Source organism: Ursus americanus, chromosome 9 (assembly GCF_024610735.1).
Source record: "Ursus americanus isolate L20-20 chromosome 9, mUrsAme1.1.p, whole genome shotgun sequence".
NCBI lineage: Eukaryota > Metazoa > Chordata > Mammalia > Carnivora > Ursidae > Ursus > Ursus americanus.
In genome coordinates, this window is record NC_142135.1 from 73,147,688 (window position 1) to 73,168,595 (window position 20,908).

Sequence of the window (20,908 nt, forward strand, 5' to 3'; positions counted from 1 at the left end):
GTGATATATTCAGTAGTAGATGAGGCTATGAATTAGCTTCCCTGCTCTGGCAGGACAGCAGGCCAGGGCCCAGGGCCTATATGACTGATTTTTGGGAGCCTGAATCAGTGTGTACTGAATTTCCTGGTTGGGTGAGGCCATCAGTTTTGCTCTGCCAGTTAGAGAAGCCATAGGCTCTGTTCTCTGTCCAAGCACCACTGTACATAGGGGTGTTAAAAGGGCTACACAGCTTCTGGTATGTTCTGGTTAGTTTCTCTGATTGGACAGGCTGAAGGCTGTACTCAGCAATGAACAGGACTTTGAATTAGATTCCCAGCCTGGGCACAGTGAGAGGAGCATCTCTAAAACCAGTAAAGCTCTATTTGTTTTCTTAACTCAAGCTGACCCACACCCCAGTTTCCCTGCCTGAACAGGGCTACTGACTTTGCTCTGCAAGCTATTGGCTTTGTCTGCCCCTCTTTGCCTTGACAGCCATTGGACCACACAGTTTTCAGAGGTTTTTACCATCCCTTATGGTTGGTTGGGGATGGAAGACACTCTCCACAGTGGGTGGGACTGTGATTTAGCACCTTGCCTGAACTTGGGCAAACCTAGCTCTAGGGCTGGCAAACTTCCTGACTTGAGGATCCAAATTAGGCAGATCTTCACTTCATGAATTCTTTGATCAGAGTGCACCCCCAACTTTGTTCTGTAGACAAACCGAACCGTTGATTGGGACTACTACTTGGTCACTGCAGATATGAATTGGGTCTGCCAAAATCCATGTGCTGGTTGTTGCAAGCCCTCCTCACTTCTCCATCACAGTCATATTCCCAGTGGTAGAACCCTGCAGATTCTCCTGCAACCCCATGGATTGAGATCAGAGTAGGGGCTCCTACAAAGTGGCCCACAATGATGGTGGAGGTGCTTGTTGCTCTCCCTGGGTTCTCTTTCTTCACCAAACTGGAGGCTCAGAAGAGAACTCACCATGTGGTGCTATGCTGTCCTGGGAGAGACGCAATGTGATCAGCAGGTAGCCACTTCTCTTACCTTTCAGTGTGGTCTGTTTTGGTATCTGTGGTGCAGGGGGTGCCTCAGCCTCACGCCTGTGTGCTAGGATTCTCTCACTGGTGTCTTGTTCATGAATAGATGTTAGTTATTTTTCCTATGGGGAGAGTGAACAACATATGTTGCCTTCTTGGTGATATTACGCTCCACACTTGTAAATTATTCATGGGTCAAAGGAGAAATCATAAGAAAAATTATTAAATATTTATATTTAAGTGAGCATGAAAGTGATATATATTTTTCCATCATCCCATTTGTTCATATACATACAAATATATATGTTATATATAAATATATACTTACAAATATATAAATATTTACATATAAATATGTAAACATATATGTGTGTTTGTGTATGTGTGTGTACACATACACACACAAAGAGGATGATGGAAAATAAGACAGAAAGGATAAGAAATATAGAAAAAAAAGCAGGATGAGTTCAGAAGCTCTAACGTCTAATTAAAAGTTTTACCATAAAGACATAAAGAAGAAAATAAAACTGATGGTTTTATCATAGAAATAATTCTAGAAATTTCCCTACTACTGAACAACATGAATTTCCAAATTGAATAGGCTTACTAAGTTCTCAGGACAATAAAAGAAAAAGCACCAACGCACATTATGCTTAATATCCAGAATAATAGAGACAGATAAACATTACAATATTTCAGAAACTTTAAAGAATTCTATAAAATGATCAGGAAAAATATGCACTCATTCTCAAGAAGCTACTGAAGAATATGCTTTACCAAAATAATAGCATAAACAAAGGGGAAAATACAGGATGCAGGAAACTAGTAGCTTGAACGCTGGAGAAAGTTCATTTTGTCTTTCACCCATCATCAAGCCACTGGCACCAGCATGATAGTGAAGAGAAATCCCTGGACAAGAGCCCTATAGCAGGCATAGAGCACAAGAAGTCTAGATTAGAAGGAACAGACATAGATTTCTAGAAGGGTTATCTCTGAGAAAGAGATAAATTCAAATACCCGATGTGTATGACCACAGTGAGAAAATATTTAAACTTAGGGAGGAGAACTTGAGAAGGAAGGAATGACAAGAAAATAGAAAACTAAGGAAAACAAAAACCTGTTATTAACTTTAAGAAGGAAAAAAATCAGATGGCCTGGGTGGCTTTGTTGGTTAAACATCTGCCTTCATCTCAGATCATGATCTCAGGGACCTGAGATTGAGCCCCAGTCAGTCTCCCTGCTCAGTGAGGAGTCTACTCCTCCTTCACCCTCTCCCTCTGTCCTCCCCCAATCCCTGCTGTGCTTGCTTTCTCTCTATCTCAAATAACTAAAGTCTTAATTTAAAAAAAAGGAAAAAGATTGCCAAAACAGGAAGTGTAATCACAGTATACCTCATAGCTCTTCTGTGAATAATACTTACATATCCATCTAATAATGCAAACACTGAATATCAATTTAGTGAAAATGATGACATTAGTTCTGGTAAAAGGATGGGGGTAGAGGGAGGATGTGGGACAAGTCATCTTTCATAGTAGAAAATAACAGTTAAACTAAAATATCAAGGAATGAAAGTATAACATGTGAATTAGAAAAAAAAGATAAAGACCAAAAGAAACTGTTAAAAAAAGATGTGAATTAGGGATGGAAATGGTGAGAAAAGAATGCTTCTTTCATTATAATCCTTAGTGACTCTTTAAGCCAAGCACACGTAGAATTCCGCAGGCTACCCAAAATCAATGTTTAGAAAGAATGTATATGCATAAGTATATATTTTAGGAAAAATGGAAATTAATGAGCTAAGCACTCAACTCTAGGATTTAGTGAAAGAACACAGCTAACTCAAAAAAAGTAAAAGGAAAAAAATGAAAAATGATGAAATAGGAGAAAATTAAAGAAATAAAAGAGGGATAGATAACAGCCAAGGCTGATTCTTTGAAATAACTAATCAGATTTTACTCTTACCATAAAAAATAGGTCATTAAAGATACAATAAACTTTAAGACATCATAAAAGGATACCCTGAACAACTTTATGCCATAAATTTGACAACTTGAGTGGGATGGAAAATATGAACTACCAAATACAACTCAAAAAGAAATTGAAAATATGAGTAGACATAAATATTACAGAAATTGAATCAATTATCAGTATCAGAACACTTCCAGGACTAAAAAGTTTCAAATGTGAGTTTTACCAGAAGATTAAGGAACAGATAATTCCTATTTTCACATTAACCCACTCAAGAAAATAGAAAGAGAATGAAAACTAAACGGCTCACTTTTGGAAGTTTATAAATCTTGATAACAAAAACAGATGAAATAAATATGAGAAAGGAAGCTTATCAGCCAATCTCATTTTTATGTAGTAGTAGTAGTACTAATTGATAAACTCTATTAGTTCTTTATACATTTCAGGCACCACTATAAGACGTTTTGTTGTTGTTGTTTTCTAACAGCTTTATTGAGACACAATTGATACATGAAGAACTTCACATATTCAATGTATAAAATTTGATCAATTTAGACATATGTGAACACCCATGATACCATCGCCGTAATCAAGGTAACAAACATATCCAACACTTCCCACTTTTGTTGTGTCCTTTTGTCATTTTGTTCTGTGTGTATGTGAAGAACACTTAATATGAGACCCGACCTCAACAAACTTTGACATGTACAACACCATATTGTTAACCATAAGCACTATGTTGCACAGCAATCTCTAGAACTTATTTATCTAGCATAACTGAAATTATGCCCATAGAAAAAAAATTCCCCATTTCTCTTGCTATAAGAGTATTATAAGTGTTAACTTACTTAGTCTTCAAAACAGCCCCATCAAGAGTATACTATTATTATGCCTATTTTATCAGTCAGGATAGTGAAGTGGTTAAGCTATTTGCCCATGATATGAAAGTAGGCAGTGTTCCAGACTTTGGTAATAGTGAAGCCTCATGCAGACTATGAATGGAGAATAAACCTGGTTCCAGTTGATCACTTAAGGACACAGAGTTGCTACAGTGCAGGTACAGAGTTGCACCAAAATAAAAATACTAGACAACACAATAAAATAAGAAAAAGAAATAATTTGCTGAAGAAAAAACAAAATTATTTTTATTGGGTGAAATAATTATCTACATAAAAATCCAAGAGAATATATAGACAAATGATTAGAACTAGTGAGTTCTTCAGCAAGCTTGCTAGAGAAAGGTTAATAATTTACTATACACCTGCAAAAATCTATCAGGAATATCATCTCATAAAAATTTTATTCAAAGTACAACCAAAGATATAAGGTACCTAGAAATACATCTACCAAATGTTGTGTAAGATCTATATTGAGAAAAACTACAATTACTTTTTTGAAGGCTATTACAGAAGACTTAGGAAGGAAAATACTATGTTCACAGACAGGAAAACTCACTATCTCTACAAAGGTAAATTCCCCGAAGTAGACCTGTAAATCTAATGCTATTCTAATTATGATACTAACCAACTTTTTCAAGGAAGTTGACAAATCTTATAATTCATTTGAAGAAGTAAGATGTAATTTTGAAGAAGAGTAAAGTGGAAGAATAAAGAATATTCCCTACCAAATATTAAAACTTATTATAAAGTCATAATAATTTTTGAAAGTTTAGGGCTGATGAAAGAATACACAAATAAACCTGGAAAAAATAGAGAGCCTAGAAACAAAGCATGGCAACATGGTATATAACAGAAGTTATATTATGAATCAAATCCAAATCTTTGCTTAATGAACAACTCTGGAAAATCACTTATCCAAATCCTATTCACCTTTTACTCAAAAAAATGCTAATAAATTAAAGATCCAAATGGGAAAGGCTAAACTACACAACTTTTAGATGACAATATATGAGAATATTTCCCTGATACCAAAGTAAGGAAAGATGTCAAAACAAGATGAAACCCATAAACCATAAAAAAAAAGATTAGTAAAATTGACAAAGTTAAAATAAAATTTTTTGCATAACAAAAAACACCATAAATATTGTTAAAAGACAAATTACAGTCTGGAGGAAAATATTTGAATTGTGTACAATGGACAAAGAATTACAGTCAATCCTCATTATTTGTAGATTCCACATTTGTGAATTCACCAATGCTTGCTAAAATTAATTTGTAACCCCAAATCAATACTTGTGGCACTTTCATAGTCATTCACAGTCATGCACAGAGAAGTAAAAATTTTGAATCATCCAACATGACATTCCCAACCAAGGTCAAACAAGCCTATGTTCTGCCTTCTTTTTTCAGCTTTCATACTGTAAATAAGTGTCCTTGAGTTTCTATTGCCACATTTTCCCAATTCTGGGACTGTTGGTGTTTTATTATTTCAAATGTTCCCAAGCATAGTGTTGAAGCTCTGTCTAGTGTTCCTAAGTGCAAGAAGGCTATGATGTGCCTTATGGAGAAAATACATGTGTTAGAGAAGATTCATTCAGGCATGAGTTATAATGCTGTTGGTCATGAGTTATAGTGCTGACTCATTTATGTTAACGAATCAACAATATACATTAAATAAGGTGTCTTTAAACAAAAACACATAAAACAAAGTTACGTATTGATCAGTTGACAAAAATGTAGTAGTCAAAGGCTCACAGGAACCCAACCCTGTATTTTCCCTTAGGAACAATGGTTCAATATTCACTAATTTAGGGTTCACAGTGACTTTGTAGAACACAACTCTACATCTCAAATTCCACAAAACAGGGGAAAACAATACTCCTAAGACATACCTAATGTCCTCTACCATGTTTTAGCTGACTCAACCGTGGCATTCCAACACAACATGTTTTTTTTTAATCCTGATAAAGTATGCAATGGATTTTTTCTTCACACAGTTCAACCATAAAGAAGTATGGACACCACGTTGGCTCTCATGAAAATCTCATTCTAAGACCCATAAAATTGTTTTTTCTTCCCAAAATGGAGAGGAACAGGGACCGGGATTCCAGTTACTACACATAAATGACAAACACATCTATGTGATAAATCTTAATAAGCTACATTTTTTAAAAATTAATAACACTATAATTTGGGGTGTGCTTACATTTTTTCATTGAACACAAAAATATGAAAATAAGTGAGTGTTAAGAACAAGAAAGTAAATTTAAAAGCCTACTTAGTGAAATTGTAAGAATTTGAGTTCTGATTCAAATTCAAATATTTTTGCTTGATATAAAAATGGGCACTAATATTTCATGAGCTTGAGCATCTCATATGATGAAAATAAAAATGGGGGATTGAGGATTGGGGTTTTGTCTTCCTTCTGTTTCTTTCTCTTGTCTCAAATCTCTTATAAAAATACGTACCCTTCCCCATCAGATGTTAACATTGCCTCATGGGGGAAATAGGAACCATCAGATAGGAGAGCCTCCATCTTCCATCTACCAAAAAGCCTTCCACTTTCCTCTGTACCTATTTCATTGTCTGCCTCTTCCAACTAGATCTATTTTGTTAGCACCTGGAATGGTGCTTGGTATATTCCAGGCTTCTTATCTGCTGCCTAACTTGAAGGGGAAGACACAGTCTCCCAAAGATTTAGAAAAGGTCTCATTTGCTTCTCTCCCCTACCCTTAACTTGCACTTAAAATTGCTGAATTTCAGCATTTTGAACTCTGCCTAGTATTTGGGCTCCTAAACTGGCCCATAACTTGAGGTTGGGATTAGCTGAAGGGGAAAAACTCGTTTCTGAAGGCTTCACTAAGTCTAGCTCTTGTAGTACCACTTCTGGCATTGACATCATCCAAACTGTAATAAAAAATCAGCCACTAATTGTTCTCTGAGAATGATTTAGCTCTCAACATTATGGCAGTGGTGAGGCACAGAAATCAAAAGCCAAGATCTTTCATATAATTCACTTCTCTATTCACTATGTATTTATTTATGATATTTTGAGCTCAGAAAATAACAAATGCTTGTAGGTGTATGAGCAATTCAAAAATAACACCCTGACATGTCCAATATTTAGATGTTTTCAAGTGGCAGAGACTGAGAAAGGGCAAGAACAGAAGTGGGAGTGACCAACTCTGCCAAGAGCTGCTGCTGCTCTGCACAGAAGGAGGGTGTGTGAAGCACGCCACTAGTGGCCTGGAAAAGACATTCCAGTACAGAGGAGGGGACCAAATCAGTAAGCCATGGTCTGTGAGGGGTAAGTAGCAGGTCCTCATGGACTGAGCCCAAGTGGTCATGCCAGGCCCTTCCTATTAGAATGCTAGCTCCAGTCCCTCCAAGGTCAGCAGGTCTCAGGGCAAATCAATTAAGACCACTGCTCTTTAATCTCAATTACAAATTGATGAGAGTAGCAATACGCACTTACTGACCCCAAAAAGTCCTCAAGTTGAAGGATTTAGAATCATACATGCAAGAAAACTTTCAAAATAGTGAAGCTCCACGTAAATGTTGCTTTCTACTTCAAACACTTCAAGGGGCCAAACAACTATATCATAAGCTCAAACCCAAGAACTATGGACCTTTTTCTTCAGTATAAAGAAATTTTGTTTAAAGCTCACAAAAGTATAATCTCATTAAACTACAATTTTTAAGAGTAGAAAACTAGTTTAAAAAAAGAATAAATGGCTGATTTAAAAAATAAGAAGCATAATTGTACTGAATCCTTGACCTTCAATGATAGAAAATTATATTTTTGTCAGTATGTTATAGATCAAATATAGGTTTAAAAAATGAAGTAGTCACATAATTACACCATGTGCTAGTACTGATAAGCTGTGCTAGGAATATTTTAACTATTTTAATATTTTAAAACTAAGTCACAAAATTTTAAAACATTATTTGGCAAAAACCACTAAGTTGAGATTTTTACCCTTTGTGAGAGTTATGAAGGATTTTAAGATGGAAAGAAAGAGCTGGCTTTCCAAGGGGAAAAACATGAATACGTGAACGCACACCCATGCTCACATGCTCCTACCCCACTGCATACGATTTCAAAGGATCCACAGAACCCCTAAAGCCATTTACAGACACTTCTAGCTAGTAAACCCTACCTTAGTCTCTGAGCAAGGGTCTTGTTCTAAAATGCAGATGTGATCATTTGAAATCCCCTCCTGCAAGTCCCAGCCCTTAACACAGTCTATCCCAGATAACAAAGCCTTAGCAGTTGCCCTTGTATGCCAGTGCACCCTAGTCTGTAGATGGCACTTCTCTGCCTGACACACTTTTCCTGTCCTGGGTGCCTGGCTCAACCCTCCACTTCCACACTCAGTTCAAGGATCATTCTCCCTGAGAAACCTTTTCTGACCACTCATCCTTATCCCCACCTTCCACACTGAATTAGATTCTCCTTTTTTTTTTCTTTTTTTCTTTTTTTTTAAGATTTTATTTATTTATTTGACAGAGAGAGAGAGAGAGGGAGCACAAGCAGGGGGAGGGGCAGAGGGAGAGGGAAAAGCAGACTCCCCACTGAGCAGGGATCCCCGTGTGGGACTCAATCCCAGGGTCCTGGGAACATGACTTCAGCCAAAGGCAGATGCTTAATGAACTGAACCACCCAGGTGCCCCTTGATTCTCCCTCCTTGTAGCCCTTAGCTCCAGGAGCTTCTATCTGCCATAGCACTTCCAAGAGTATATATTGTGTTATGGGTTTTCCTTTTTTTCCTTGATTATCTCATCACATCTGAGTCAGCAAGGGTATCTTTCATGTCTGCAGCCCCAGGGCGGGGCACAAACAGGAGCTCAATAAAGGTGACTAGTAAATTTAAAGGAACAATAAATCTAGCATTCTTTCCACTCTATCATATATTGCTTTCAATTCATACTTTGGTGACATTATATTTTTCCCCCATAATTAAAGTATAATCCTTATTTCTTAATCAAGGTGGCAAGTGTCTGGGTTTTCATAATATTATTCTTTATACATTTTTTATATTTCTGAAACATTTATACTTATAAGTAAAAACAAAGTTACAATCATGATAAACAAGTGAATGACTCTATGTCCTCTGTGTTCTGTGGAAATGCACTCCCAGATCTGTGTTCCTATAATATTGCTTTCTAATACCCAGTTCTGACTTCGCCACACATCCTTCTCTGGGGATGCCAAGCCATTCTCAGCTGATTGCAGGAGGTGAGAATTTAGAAACATTTTTCTATCTCTGAGAGTCCAGGTGAAAAAAGTCATCAAGGACAGAGGAAACAGAACTTGAATTAGGATAAGAAAGAAAGATTTGGGGGCCAAAAATTTTACACAGAAAACATTTTAATACCCTAGTGGAGATTATGAACTAGAATATTCTATTTATTTTAAAGTGATAAGAACCTCACTAACACTAGATCACCAATTTCCAGGTAAAACCAGAATGCACCCATTTTCCATACTCATCTAGAGAAACATTAGGAATCTTGCCAAATAAGAATAGAGCATACTCTCAGGAAAAGGCTTTTAGAAACAAACAACTTTAAGTTCTCCTAAGACAGTGTTGTTTTATATCACCTACCATTTTGCCATTACAATAACTTACTTCTTTCTGCCCTCTAAAACAAACAAACAAATATGTCATTTGCTTTTAAAATATCACCTCTTTTTCACTTTGATTTACTGCCCTTTGGCTACCAGTCCACTGGTCCCAGGCCAAGTCATCAGGCTCCCCCCAGCTGCCTTGGCAAGGGAGGGACACAGAATTGCAGCTCAGGAAGCCTGCTGGGGCCGGTGTTCCTACACGTGCCCTCTCGGTGTCAGCTGCCATCTGTTCAGCTCACTCTCCTTGGATGGGGCAGAGGCTCAGCCCACAGCCCCCACAAAAGGGTAGAAAGGCAGGGCCTTTTCAGGGACCAACTTCCAGGAAACAGCCGCTATGTATCTGAATGTGTTGACAAGGGCCTATCCCAGGAAAACAACAACTAACAAAACAAGACAACCCTCTTCTCTTCCAAGGACCCTAGTTCCTCAGTCTTGGAATCATTTCCTTGCTGTCTGCATGAGTTTGAGGGGCACAGGAGGCTGTCGCTACAGACAGCTAGGATCACAGAGGACAGCAAGTCAACAGACTCATACATAAGCTTTTTGGATCTCACGTGAAGAGCACATTTTGCAAGTGTTTGGGGGTTGGTGTTACCTGGTTTGAGATCAGCTCTGCCACCATGGCTCTAACTCTAACAAGGTACAGAATCTCATTGAGTGTTAGTTTCCTCCTCTGTAAAATGGAAATGGAGATTAAAAAAAAACTTCTGGGAGCAGCCTCCACCACTTTCCTTTATCTTATGTAAGGAGAAGTTCTGCCTGAATTATCAGACTATGGATTTAAGTTATATGAAGACAATTTTTAAGCCTAACAATCTTTCTTGGCATCGAGACAAGTTCTCCCAGAGGGAACTGCTCTAGATTGACATTATCCCAGAGTAGCACTATACGAACCAATCATATGGAATATCAAGAAAAAAATTTTTTTTTCCTTTTGAGCGTATACACTTCGAACATGCATTCCTTAACAGTTTGAAAAAAAATAAGAAAAAAAATATATATTCCTGTGATGTAGCTCTTACTTTTTTAAGATTATAGCAAGAAAAAAAAATCAGATTGGTTTGGGGTTCCTGTCCAATTGCTCATAACATCAATTAAAATCCCTATTGTACAAAATCTCACATGCCTATGCATGCACACAAGCATGTGCATGCAGATATGTGCCTGTGGAAGTTACATGTATTAGGATAGAAACTAATGTGTAATGTAATGACCTTGGAATGCTTTATCATTCAACATTATGGATGCCATCTCTTTACCTGGTAGATAAGCCAATGGATCACCACAAAAGAATACATAGTGTACAAGCCAATTCTGATCAATAAAGCATCAATATGATGCTTTGCAAATGCAAAAACCTTTGCATCCAACAGTCTATTTGTGTCTCACGCTCTGAGGTCAATTATTCTCTTCCATTAAACAACTTCCTGTTTTGCTCTATAGTATCGTTTATCACACTGGACTCTTTGACCGCACTATTTTTGTTCTGCTTTTTGTCTACCAACAGAATCTTTGCACCTGAACAAGAAACTGATTTTTTTTAAATCTAGTTTTCTCACAGAATCAATGACATAAGAGGATTAATTGTTTGTTTTCAATCCTGACTTTTTCTCCTCCTAGATCTATTTTTGAAACAAATTTTATTTTGGGATGTCCTGACTGGGATGATACTAAATTGGAAAGCCTGGTGCAAATTTTATTGACCTCCATTTCCTACTATAAAGGATGTTCCTCACTAATCTGTCATCTACAGGGCAGACAAAGGCCAGAGACTAGGGAAGCCAAGCCAGATGGTGTGTTCAAGGAGCCTGGGGCCAGAATCTTGATGTTTTGTTGGTTTGTTTTTAAATAAACGGTCAACTAGAAGGAGGAAAAAACATTTGGGTATCCTTCTTTTTATTCTAAGCTGAGTGAAGCTCAATGTTAATTGTAATATGCATGGCAAACGCAATGTCAGAGAATAGGTACTGACTGAACGTTGCTTGAACATGATAGAATGAATGGATGGATTGATGGATGCATAAGTGAATAATAGAAGGCAAGGGAGGGACACAGGTGGGTCCTGTGAGGGAGGGAGAAGGGTGGGTAGATGGATGAATGTATGGATAGGTAGACGAGTGGAGGGATAAATGAATTAATTAATTAATGTTATCAATGGGTTTTTTTTATTTGAACAATGCAGGAAATATCAAAAAGATAAAAAGTTGCTACTTAGAATACTATATGACTTCAAAAGTGAATATCACCTTCTCTACTTTTCAGAGAAAAGCAATGTTGACAATTTGTCCCTATTCTTCCCTATTTCATTGTATCACAGTATTTATTTATCTAGATTATTTATCAATCACCTGTCTATATCACTAATTTCTATAATCATTGTCTCTAGTGATCTACATCTCTTTTTTTTCCATTTATGTATCATACACATGTGATTATATCAGTATAGAGACCTACCTCATTCTCTTTTAATAACTGCACAGTACTCTATTGTATAGATACAACAAATACAATTCAGTGAGACTCCTATTAAAAATTAAATTGTTTTCAATCTTTATGCCATTACCACAATACTGCAATGTACTTCCTTGTACATATGTGGCTGACCATCTGTACTTGAATTTTTAACATCCTTTGATATGTTCTCTATTGGTTTGTCATTTTTTCCTTATAGAAAGTCTGCACTTTAGGGATTTTAATGTTTTGCCATTTATGTATGTGACAAATATCTTAATCTGTCACTTTCCTTTAAGTTTTTTGTTGTTATCTTTCACTGTTTAATGCTTTTAAACATTTTTGTAGTCGAATCTATTTTTCCTTTTATTGCTTTTTTCCTAGACAATCATAAGAAATTCTTCCAACCCTGAGTTTATAAAAATGTGTTATCTGTATTTGTTGTAATACTTTTCTGATGGAGACATTTAATGCTGACTGAATTTCCATGTGCTCTACCACATTTTCCAGCCCGTTTTAGAATTAGGTTATAAGTAGCTCACTAGTGTCAGCCAATGGAGTGGGGGCAGAAGTGATACATACAGTCTGTGTCATTTCTACCCCTGACCATGAATACCCCTGTCTGACCCTCCATCCCTCTCTTCTCACCTCAAAACCAAATATTTCAAATTGCACAGGAACAATTGGAACAATCATCACCTGGAAGGAATCGCCATGGGAAGTCTTCAGATTCACCTCAGACTCTGCTTAATTAAGACACTTTCCTGGGATGCCTGGGTGGCTTAGTTGGTTAAGGATCCAAATCTTGGTTTTGGTTCAGATTGTGATCTTGGGTTCATGAGACTGAGCTGCACGTTGGGCTCCATGCTCAGCATGGAATCCGCTTGGCATTCTCTTTCCTTCTCCCTCTGCCCCACCCCCCACTCTCAATCTCTCTCTCAAATAAATAAATCTTTAAAAAAAAAAGACTCTTTCCTATGTTAAGTCACGGTGATCCTAAGATGCTTTTGCTATTATACATAGTTACCTTAATATAACAATACCATATAATTTTTTCTACATTTTGATGTTCAGTTCATCTATAATTTTTATAACAGTGTGCAATATGGAGAAATTTTATTTTCTTTAAAATACCTTCATTATCATAATATTAAACTCACATATACAAATGTATTGTTTCTGCATTCTCTGTAATGTACCACTGATCTATTTATCTATTTTTGTATCATTACTCAACTATTTTGATTTAAATAATTATATATTTTAATATCATGAAGAGAAAATCCTCCTTCATGATTCTTCTTTTTCAAACTCTTACTTTATTATTCCAAATAAACCTTAGAATCCACTTGTTTGGGGTGCCTGGGTGGCTCAGTTGGTTAAGGATCTACCTTTGGCTCAGGTCATGAACCCAGGGTCCTGTGATTGAGCCCAGACTCCACTGGACTTGGACCCCCTACTCAGCTGGGAGTCTGCTTCTCCCTCCCCATCTGCCCTTCTCCCCCATTTGTGCACATGCTCTCTCTCTCTGTCTCAAATTAAAAAAAAAAATCAACTTGCTTATATCCCAAAACAATTTCTTGGAATACTAGTCAAATTTGCATTATAGTTGTGCATTAATTTGAGAAGAACCGGCACCTGTAAGCTATTTCATCTTTCCATGAGGAATTATTGTTATCTATTTATTTTACTCCTATTATACATCCTTTAATAAAAATTTTAATTCTCTTATTAAGTAATTCTTAGATGTTTTACAGACTAATTTTGACTCTATCTTGAATATGACTTTGCTTATTTCGGTTTCTAATTGTCCAATACTGATAAAAAAGGAAAGCAATACTTATTTCTGTATTTTGTCTTACATAAAGCCACCTTATCCTCTTAGTAGTTTAACAATTTCTGTTGAATTTATTAGATTTTTAGGAATATTGCCATATCACCTCCACCTAATAACTGTGTTTATTTTCAAGATAATTTTATTTGATTCATATTTTACTTAAAGCTTTTTTTAAAAAGGAATTAGAATTTACTCCTAAATTTAATTATTTGCTTTTTTGGTCATTTGTTGATATAGTCATGATTTTTCCCTTAAATTTTTAAAGATAATAAATGATGAGCCATCTTATATTTCATCCACAAACCCTACTCAGTTGTGCTATATTTAAACAGTCATATTTCAGTTGCAATTATATCAAAATTTAACTCTGAGTGACAAGAAACCACCTATTTCTCAGGAATTGAGGAATAGTTTAATAAATTAATGGGATAGCAACATTATGAAATATTATATGACCACTAAAAACAATACTCATAAAAATAAGGTACATACCTAATTTTGAGTCAAAATATTCAAATATTTCATTAGATTTAGTGTTCTTTAGTGTTCTTAAGAGATCAATGATAAAAAGGAAAATTTTCTTCTCTCAAATATAAATAATAGTATTGATCATACTAAGCAGTGATACTTCTTTTTTAAAAGATTTATTTATTTATTTGAGAGAAAGAGAGAATGCTTACACGTGATGGGGGGAGGGGCAGAGGGAGAGGGAGACAAATAGACTCCCTGCTGAGTGGGTAGCCTGATGCAGGGCAAAATCCCAGGACCCTGAGATCATGACCTGAAGAGTTGGCCACTTAACTAACCACCAGGTGCTCATGAACAGTGTTACTTCTGACAGGCATATCACAACCTGGCATATGATTTGAAAGAATGATTCTGCTCTTGTGTTAGAAAGAAGACTGTTGTCAATTGTTACAATTTCTTAAACATTCATGTTATATAGTAAAGCATGCAAAATCCATAAAATATCATATGATAGATATGTATTTCCTGTATTTCATATGTATTTCCTTGAATTGTTAATCAGCACTTTATGTATAATTCTTTTTCGTCCCCCCCAAACCTTCAGCTATGTGTTAGCCTCTTATTATTTCTTTCATCATCACAGTCGTGAGCTTATAGTAGGCATTCAATAAATATGTATCAATTTATTGGAAGTTACCCTTTTTTAAAAAACTGTCAACTATTTATTACTATATTTACTTTCTATTCAGAAATGTATCAAATTCCTGCAATGTAGTCATTTAGGGCTCATGTACCAGGATCTAGTTAGCAACTGACCTTTTTCTTGAACTTGTGTGTTACGTTACCATGCATGGTATGTGAGGCTTTTTGCCATGTGAATTCATGTAATATTTATCCCAGCCTTAAATATGACTACCACTACCTTATAAAAGTGGAGCTTCCCAGGTGCCTGTCATTAAACTATGAATTTTCACTCATAATTTTAAGACTATTGCCTTCAGAGGATTCTTCTTTGATGTGACTTCAAAGTCCACACTCATTCCATTTTCCAAAATATCCCTTGGGAACCGCTAGTTAGTAATGCCACAGCTGAGAGGTGACCCCAAGTCCATCTTTCCACCACACTGGATCTCATTGCTATGGTCAGAACATGGCAGTGTGGAACCCAGGAGCAGGCACCAGGTTCGATTCTCAACTCCAACCAGGAAATGGAACTGGGCAGATCTGCCAATGCCCATGTCAGGTGTAGGTTTCAGAAGTATAACTAACTAATCTGTGAGAGCAAGATTAGACACCTAACCCTAGAGTTGTAGTCACAAACTGAAGGCCTGAGAGCCAAATGAGGTTTGCCATAACCCTGGCAACCACTGATCTTTTTACTGTCTACAGACTCTTGCCTTTTCCAGAATGTCATATAACTGGAATCATATAGTATGTAGCCTTTTCAGATTGAGTTATTTCACTTAGTAATAGGCATTTAAGTTTCCTCTATGTCTTTTCATGGGGCTTAATAGTTCATTTCTTTTCAACGCTAAGTAATATCCCATTGTCTGGTTGTTTTTGTTGTTGTTCTTGTTGTTTTTTAAAATTTTTATTTATTTATTTGACAGAGAGAGAGTTGAAAAAATGTTCAAATTCATTCTTTCTGATAACTGAGTAATATTCCATTGTATATATGGACCACAACTTCTTAATCCAGTCATCTGTTGAAGGGCATCTCGGTTACTTCCACGATTTAGCTATTGTGGACAATGCTGCTATGAACATTGGGGTGCATATGGCCCTTCTCTTCACTATGTCTGTATCTTTGGGATAAATAGCCAGTAGTACAATGGCTGGATCATAGGATAGCTCAATTTATAACTTTTTAAGGGAACTCCCCACTGTTTTCCAGAGTGGCTGTACCAACTTGCATTCCCACCAACAATGTAAGAGAGATCCCCTTTCTCCACATCCTCTCCAGCAATTGTTGTTTCTTGCCTTGTCAATTATTGCCATTCTAACTGGTGTAAGGTGGTATGTTAGTGTGGTTTTGATTTGAAGTTCCCTGATGGCTAATGATTTTGAACATTTTTTCAAGTGTCTGTTAGCCATTTGTATGTCTTCATTGGAAAAGTGTCTGTTCATATCTTCTGCCCATTTTATGATTTGTTTATTTGTTTCTCGCGTATTGAGTTTGAGAAGTTTTTTGTAGATCTTGGATACCAGTCCTTTATCTATAGTGCCATTTGCAAATATATTCTCCCATTCCGTGGGCTGCCTCTTAGTTTTTTTGACTGTTTCCTTGGCTGTGCAGAAGATTTTATCTTGATGAAGTCCCACAAGTTCATTTTATCTTTTGTTTCTCTTGCCTTTGGAGATGTGTCATGAAAAAAGTTGCTTTGGCCAATGTCGTAGAGGGTGCTGCCTATGGTCTCCTCTAGGATTTTTGATGGATTCCTGTCTCACATTGAGGTCTTTCATCCATTTGGAATTTTTCTTTGTGTATGGTGTGAGAGAGTGGTCAAGTTTCATTCTTTTGGATATAGCTGTCCAATTTTCCCAGCACCATTTATTGAAGAGACTGTCTTTTTTTCACTGGATGTTTTTTCCTGCTTTATCAAAGATTAGTTGCCCAAAGAGCTGAGGGTCCATTTCTGGGTTCTCTATTCTGTTCAGTTGGTCTATGTGTCTATTTTTGTGCCAATACCATGCTGTCTTTGTGATCACAGCTTTGTAGTACAGCTTGAAATCCGGCATTGTGATGCCCCCAGCTTTGTTTTTCCTTTTCAACAGTTCCTTGGTGATTCGGGGCCTTTTCTGGTTCCATACAAATTTAAGGACTATTTGTTCTAGTTCTTTAAAAAATGTCATCAGTATATTGATCAGGATAGCATTCAAAGTTTGAACTGCTCTGGGTAGCATGGACATTTTAACTATGTTAATTCTTCCAATCCATGAGCATGGAATATTTTTCCATCTTTTTGTGTCTTCTTCAATGTCTTTCAAGAGTGATTTATAGTTTCTAGAATATAGGTCCTTTACGTCTCTGGTTAAGTTAATTCCAAGGTAACGTATGGTTTTTGGTACTATTGTAAATGGGATGGATTCCCTAATTTCTCTTTCTTCAGTCTCGTTATTTGTGTATAGAAATGCAACGGATTTCTGAGCATTAATTTTGTATCCCGCCACATTACTGAATTGCTCTATAACTTCTAATAGTTTGGGCATGGATTCTTTTGGGTTTTCCATATAGAGTATCATGTCATCTGAGAAGAGAGAGAGTTTGACTTCTTCTTTGCCGATTTGGATACATTTTATCCCTTTTTGTTGTCTGATTGCTGTTGCAAGGACTTCTAGTACTATGTTGAATAATAGTGGTGAGAGTGGGCATCCTTGTTGTGTGCCTGATCTTAAGGGAAAGGCTTCCAGCTTTTCCCCATTGAGAATGATATTTGCTGTAGGCTTTTCATAGATGGTTTTTATGAGATTGAGGAATGTACCCTCTATCCATACACTCTGAAGGGTTTTAATCAGGAAAGGATGCTGTATTTTGTCAAATGCTTTTTCTGCATCTATTGAGAGAATCATATGATTTTTGAATTTTTCTTTCTGGATAAAATCTAAGACACTGATAGATTTGCAAATGTTGAACCACCCTTGCATCCCAGGGATGAATCCCACTTGATCATGATGGATAATCCTTTTAATGTACTGTTGGATTCTATTAGCCAGGATCTTGTTGAGGATTTTGGCATCCATATTCATTAGGGAAATCGGTCTGTAATTCTCCTTTTTGACGGGGTCTTTGCCTGGTTTGGGGATCAAGGTATTATTGGCCTCATAGAATGAGTATGGTAGCTTTCCTTCTGTTTTTACTTTTGGAAATAGCTTTAGGAGAATAGGTATTATTTCTTCTTTGAATGTTTGGTAGAATTCACCAGGAAAACCATCCAGGCCTGGAGTTTTTTTTTTTTTTTGGAAGGTTGTTTATCACTGACTAAATCTCTTCAAAATTAATTGGCATGTTTAAAAAATCATTTTCTTCCTGTTTCAGTCTTGGTAGTTTATAGGTTTCCAGGAAGGCCTCCATCTCTTCCAGATTGCTTAATTTATTGGCATATAGCTGTTGATAAAAGTTTCTAATAATCCTTCCAATTTCATTGGTGTTGGTTGTGACCTCTCCTTTTTCATTCATAATTTTATTAATTTGGGTCCTTTCTCTATTCTTTTGGATAAGTCCTGCCAGTGGTCTGTCAATTTTATTTACTCTTTCAAAGAACCAGCTTCTAGTTCTGTTGATCTGCTCTATTGTACTCCTGGTTTCTAATTCACTGATTTCTACTCTAATCTTGGTCAACTGCTTCCTCGTGCGTGGATTAGTCCTGTCCCTCTGTTGCTGTTCCAGCTTCTTGAGGTGAGAATATAAAAACTGCATTTTAGATTTTTCTATTCTTTTGAGTGAGGCTTGGTTGGCTATGTATTTCCCCCTTAGGACTGCCTTTGCATTATCCCATAGGTTTTGGACCATTGTGTTTTCATTCTCATTGGTCTCCATAAATTGTTTAAATTGATTTTTGATTTCCTGGTTTATCAAATCATTCCTGAGCAGGATGGTTCTTAGTCTCCAAGTGTTTGAGTTTCTTCCAAATTATTCCTTGTGGTTGAGTTCCAATTTCAGAGCATTATGGTCTGAGAATATGCAGGGAATAATTTCAGTCGTTTGGTATCAGTTGAGACCTGTTTTGTGTCCCCAACATGGTCTATTCTTGAGAATGTTCCATAGGCATTAGAATAGAATGAGTATTCTTTGGTTCTTGGGTGTAGTGTTCTATATATATCTATGAGGTCCAACTCGTCGAGTATGGCATTCAAAGCTCTTGTTTCTTTGCTGATTTCTTGCTTAGGTGATCTGTCTATTGCTGATAGTGGAGTGTTGAGGTCTCCTACTATTAGTGTATTTTTATCTATATGTCTCATTATTGTGGTTAAGAGTTGGCTTGTGTATCTTGCTTCTCCCCTGTTGGGGGCATAATTTATAATTGTCATATCCACTTGTTGGATACATCCTTTAAGAATAATATAGTGCCCTTCTGTGTCTCTAACTATAGTCTTTAGTTTAAAATCCAGTCTGTCTGATATGAGAATTGCTACCCCAGCTTTCTTTTGAGGTCCATTGGCATGAAAGATGGCATTCCATCCCCTTACATTCAGTCTGAATGTATCTTTAGGTTCAAAATGAGTCTCTTGTAGACAGCAAATGGATGGGTCATGTCTTTTTATCCAATCTGCAACCCTGTGGCTTCTTATGGGAGCATTTAGGCCATTTACATTGAGACTGATTATTAGATATGATTTTAATGATGCCATGTTGCCAGGAAAGTCTTTGTTTCTATCAGTTGTGACTTTCTGTTCTGTATCACTCTTGGGGCCTTTTTACCTTTATAGACCCCCCCTTAATATCTCCTGTAGGGCTGGTTTTGTGGTTACAAAATTGGTCAATGACCGGCAATTCTGAAAGGTCTTTATTTCTCCATCAATTCTGAATGACAGCCTTGCTGGATAAAGGATCCTTGGCTGCATGTTTTTCTCTGAAAGAGCTTTAAAAATGCCCCCCCCAACACTTTCTCTCATTCCAGGTCTGTGTGGACAGGTCTGATGTAATTCTGATACATTTGCCTTGGTATGTGAGAAATTTCTTTGCCCTGGCCGCTTTCAATACTGTATCCTTGGATCTAATATTTGCGAATTGTACTATGACGTGACGTGGTGTAGGTTTGTCATGGTTGAGCTTGGGAGGGGTCCTCTCTGCCTCTTGGACACGAATGTTTGTTTCCCTTGCTAGATTAGGGAAGTTTTCAGCTACAATTTGTTCAAATATCTCTTCTAGACCTCTATTTTTCTCCACCCCCTCGGGGATGCCGATGATTCTGACATTGGAACGTTTCATTGAATCAGTAATCTCCCGTAACCTACATTCCTGAGCGTGGATTTTTTTGAGTCCAGATTCTATGTTAGCTTTGTCTTCTACTAACCCATCCTCCAATTCACTGATACGATCTTCTGCCTCATTCACCCTGGCCGTTAGAGCCTCTAGTTTTGACTGCATTTGGCTCATAGAATTTTTAATTTCTGCCAGATTCACTCTCATTTCTGCCCTTACAGATTCTATATTCTCATTAACATTTTCATAAATACTTTTTTCAAGTCTACACATCATCTTGACCATTGTTACTCTGAATTCCATTTCTGATAATTTGGTTCTATCCATATCCATTAGTTCTGTGGCAAAGGCCACAGACTCATTGTCTTTTCTTTGCTGGGGGGGATTTCTCCTTCTCGTCATTCTGATGAGGAGAGGTTGCGGGGTTGTCCAGAGCCCAAATTATTGACCGGGACCCATGCTGTCGCCCTTGTTTTATAGGGATCTTAGGGATGTGGGCTTCTTAATTTTTCAACCTGCCTTCTGGGGGAGGGGCCTGCCATGCCAATACTCATGCAACCCTGTTTGGGTACATCTCCATGTCCCCTGTGAGGGGGAATGGGGATGGGCACACTGTGAGCCTGTATTTCCAGGCTTTTGTTCTCTGGCAGCTTTCCCTGGCGGTTTTCTGTGCCTCTTCTGAGAGTCAGAGCAGTAGTGGCCGAATCT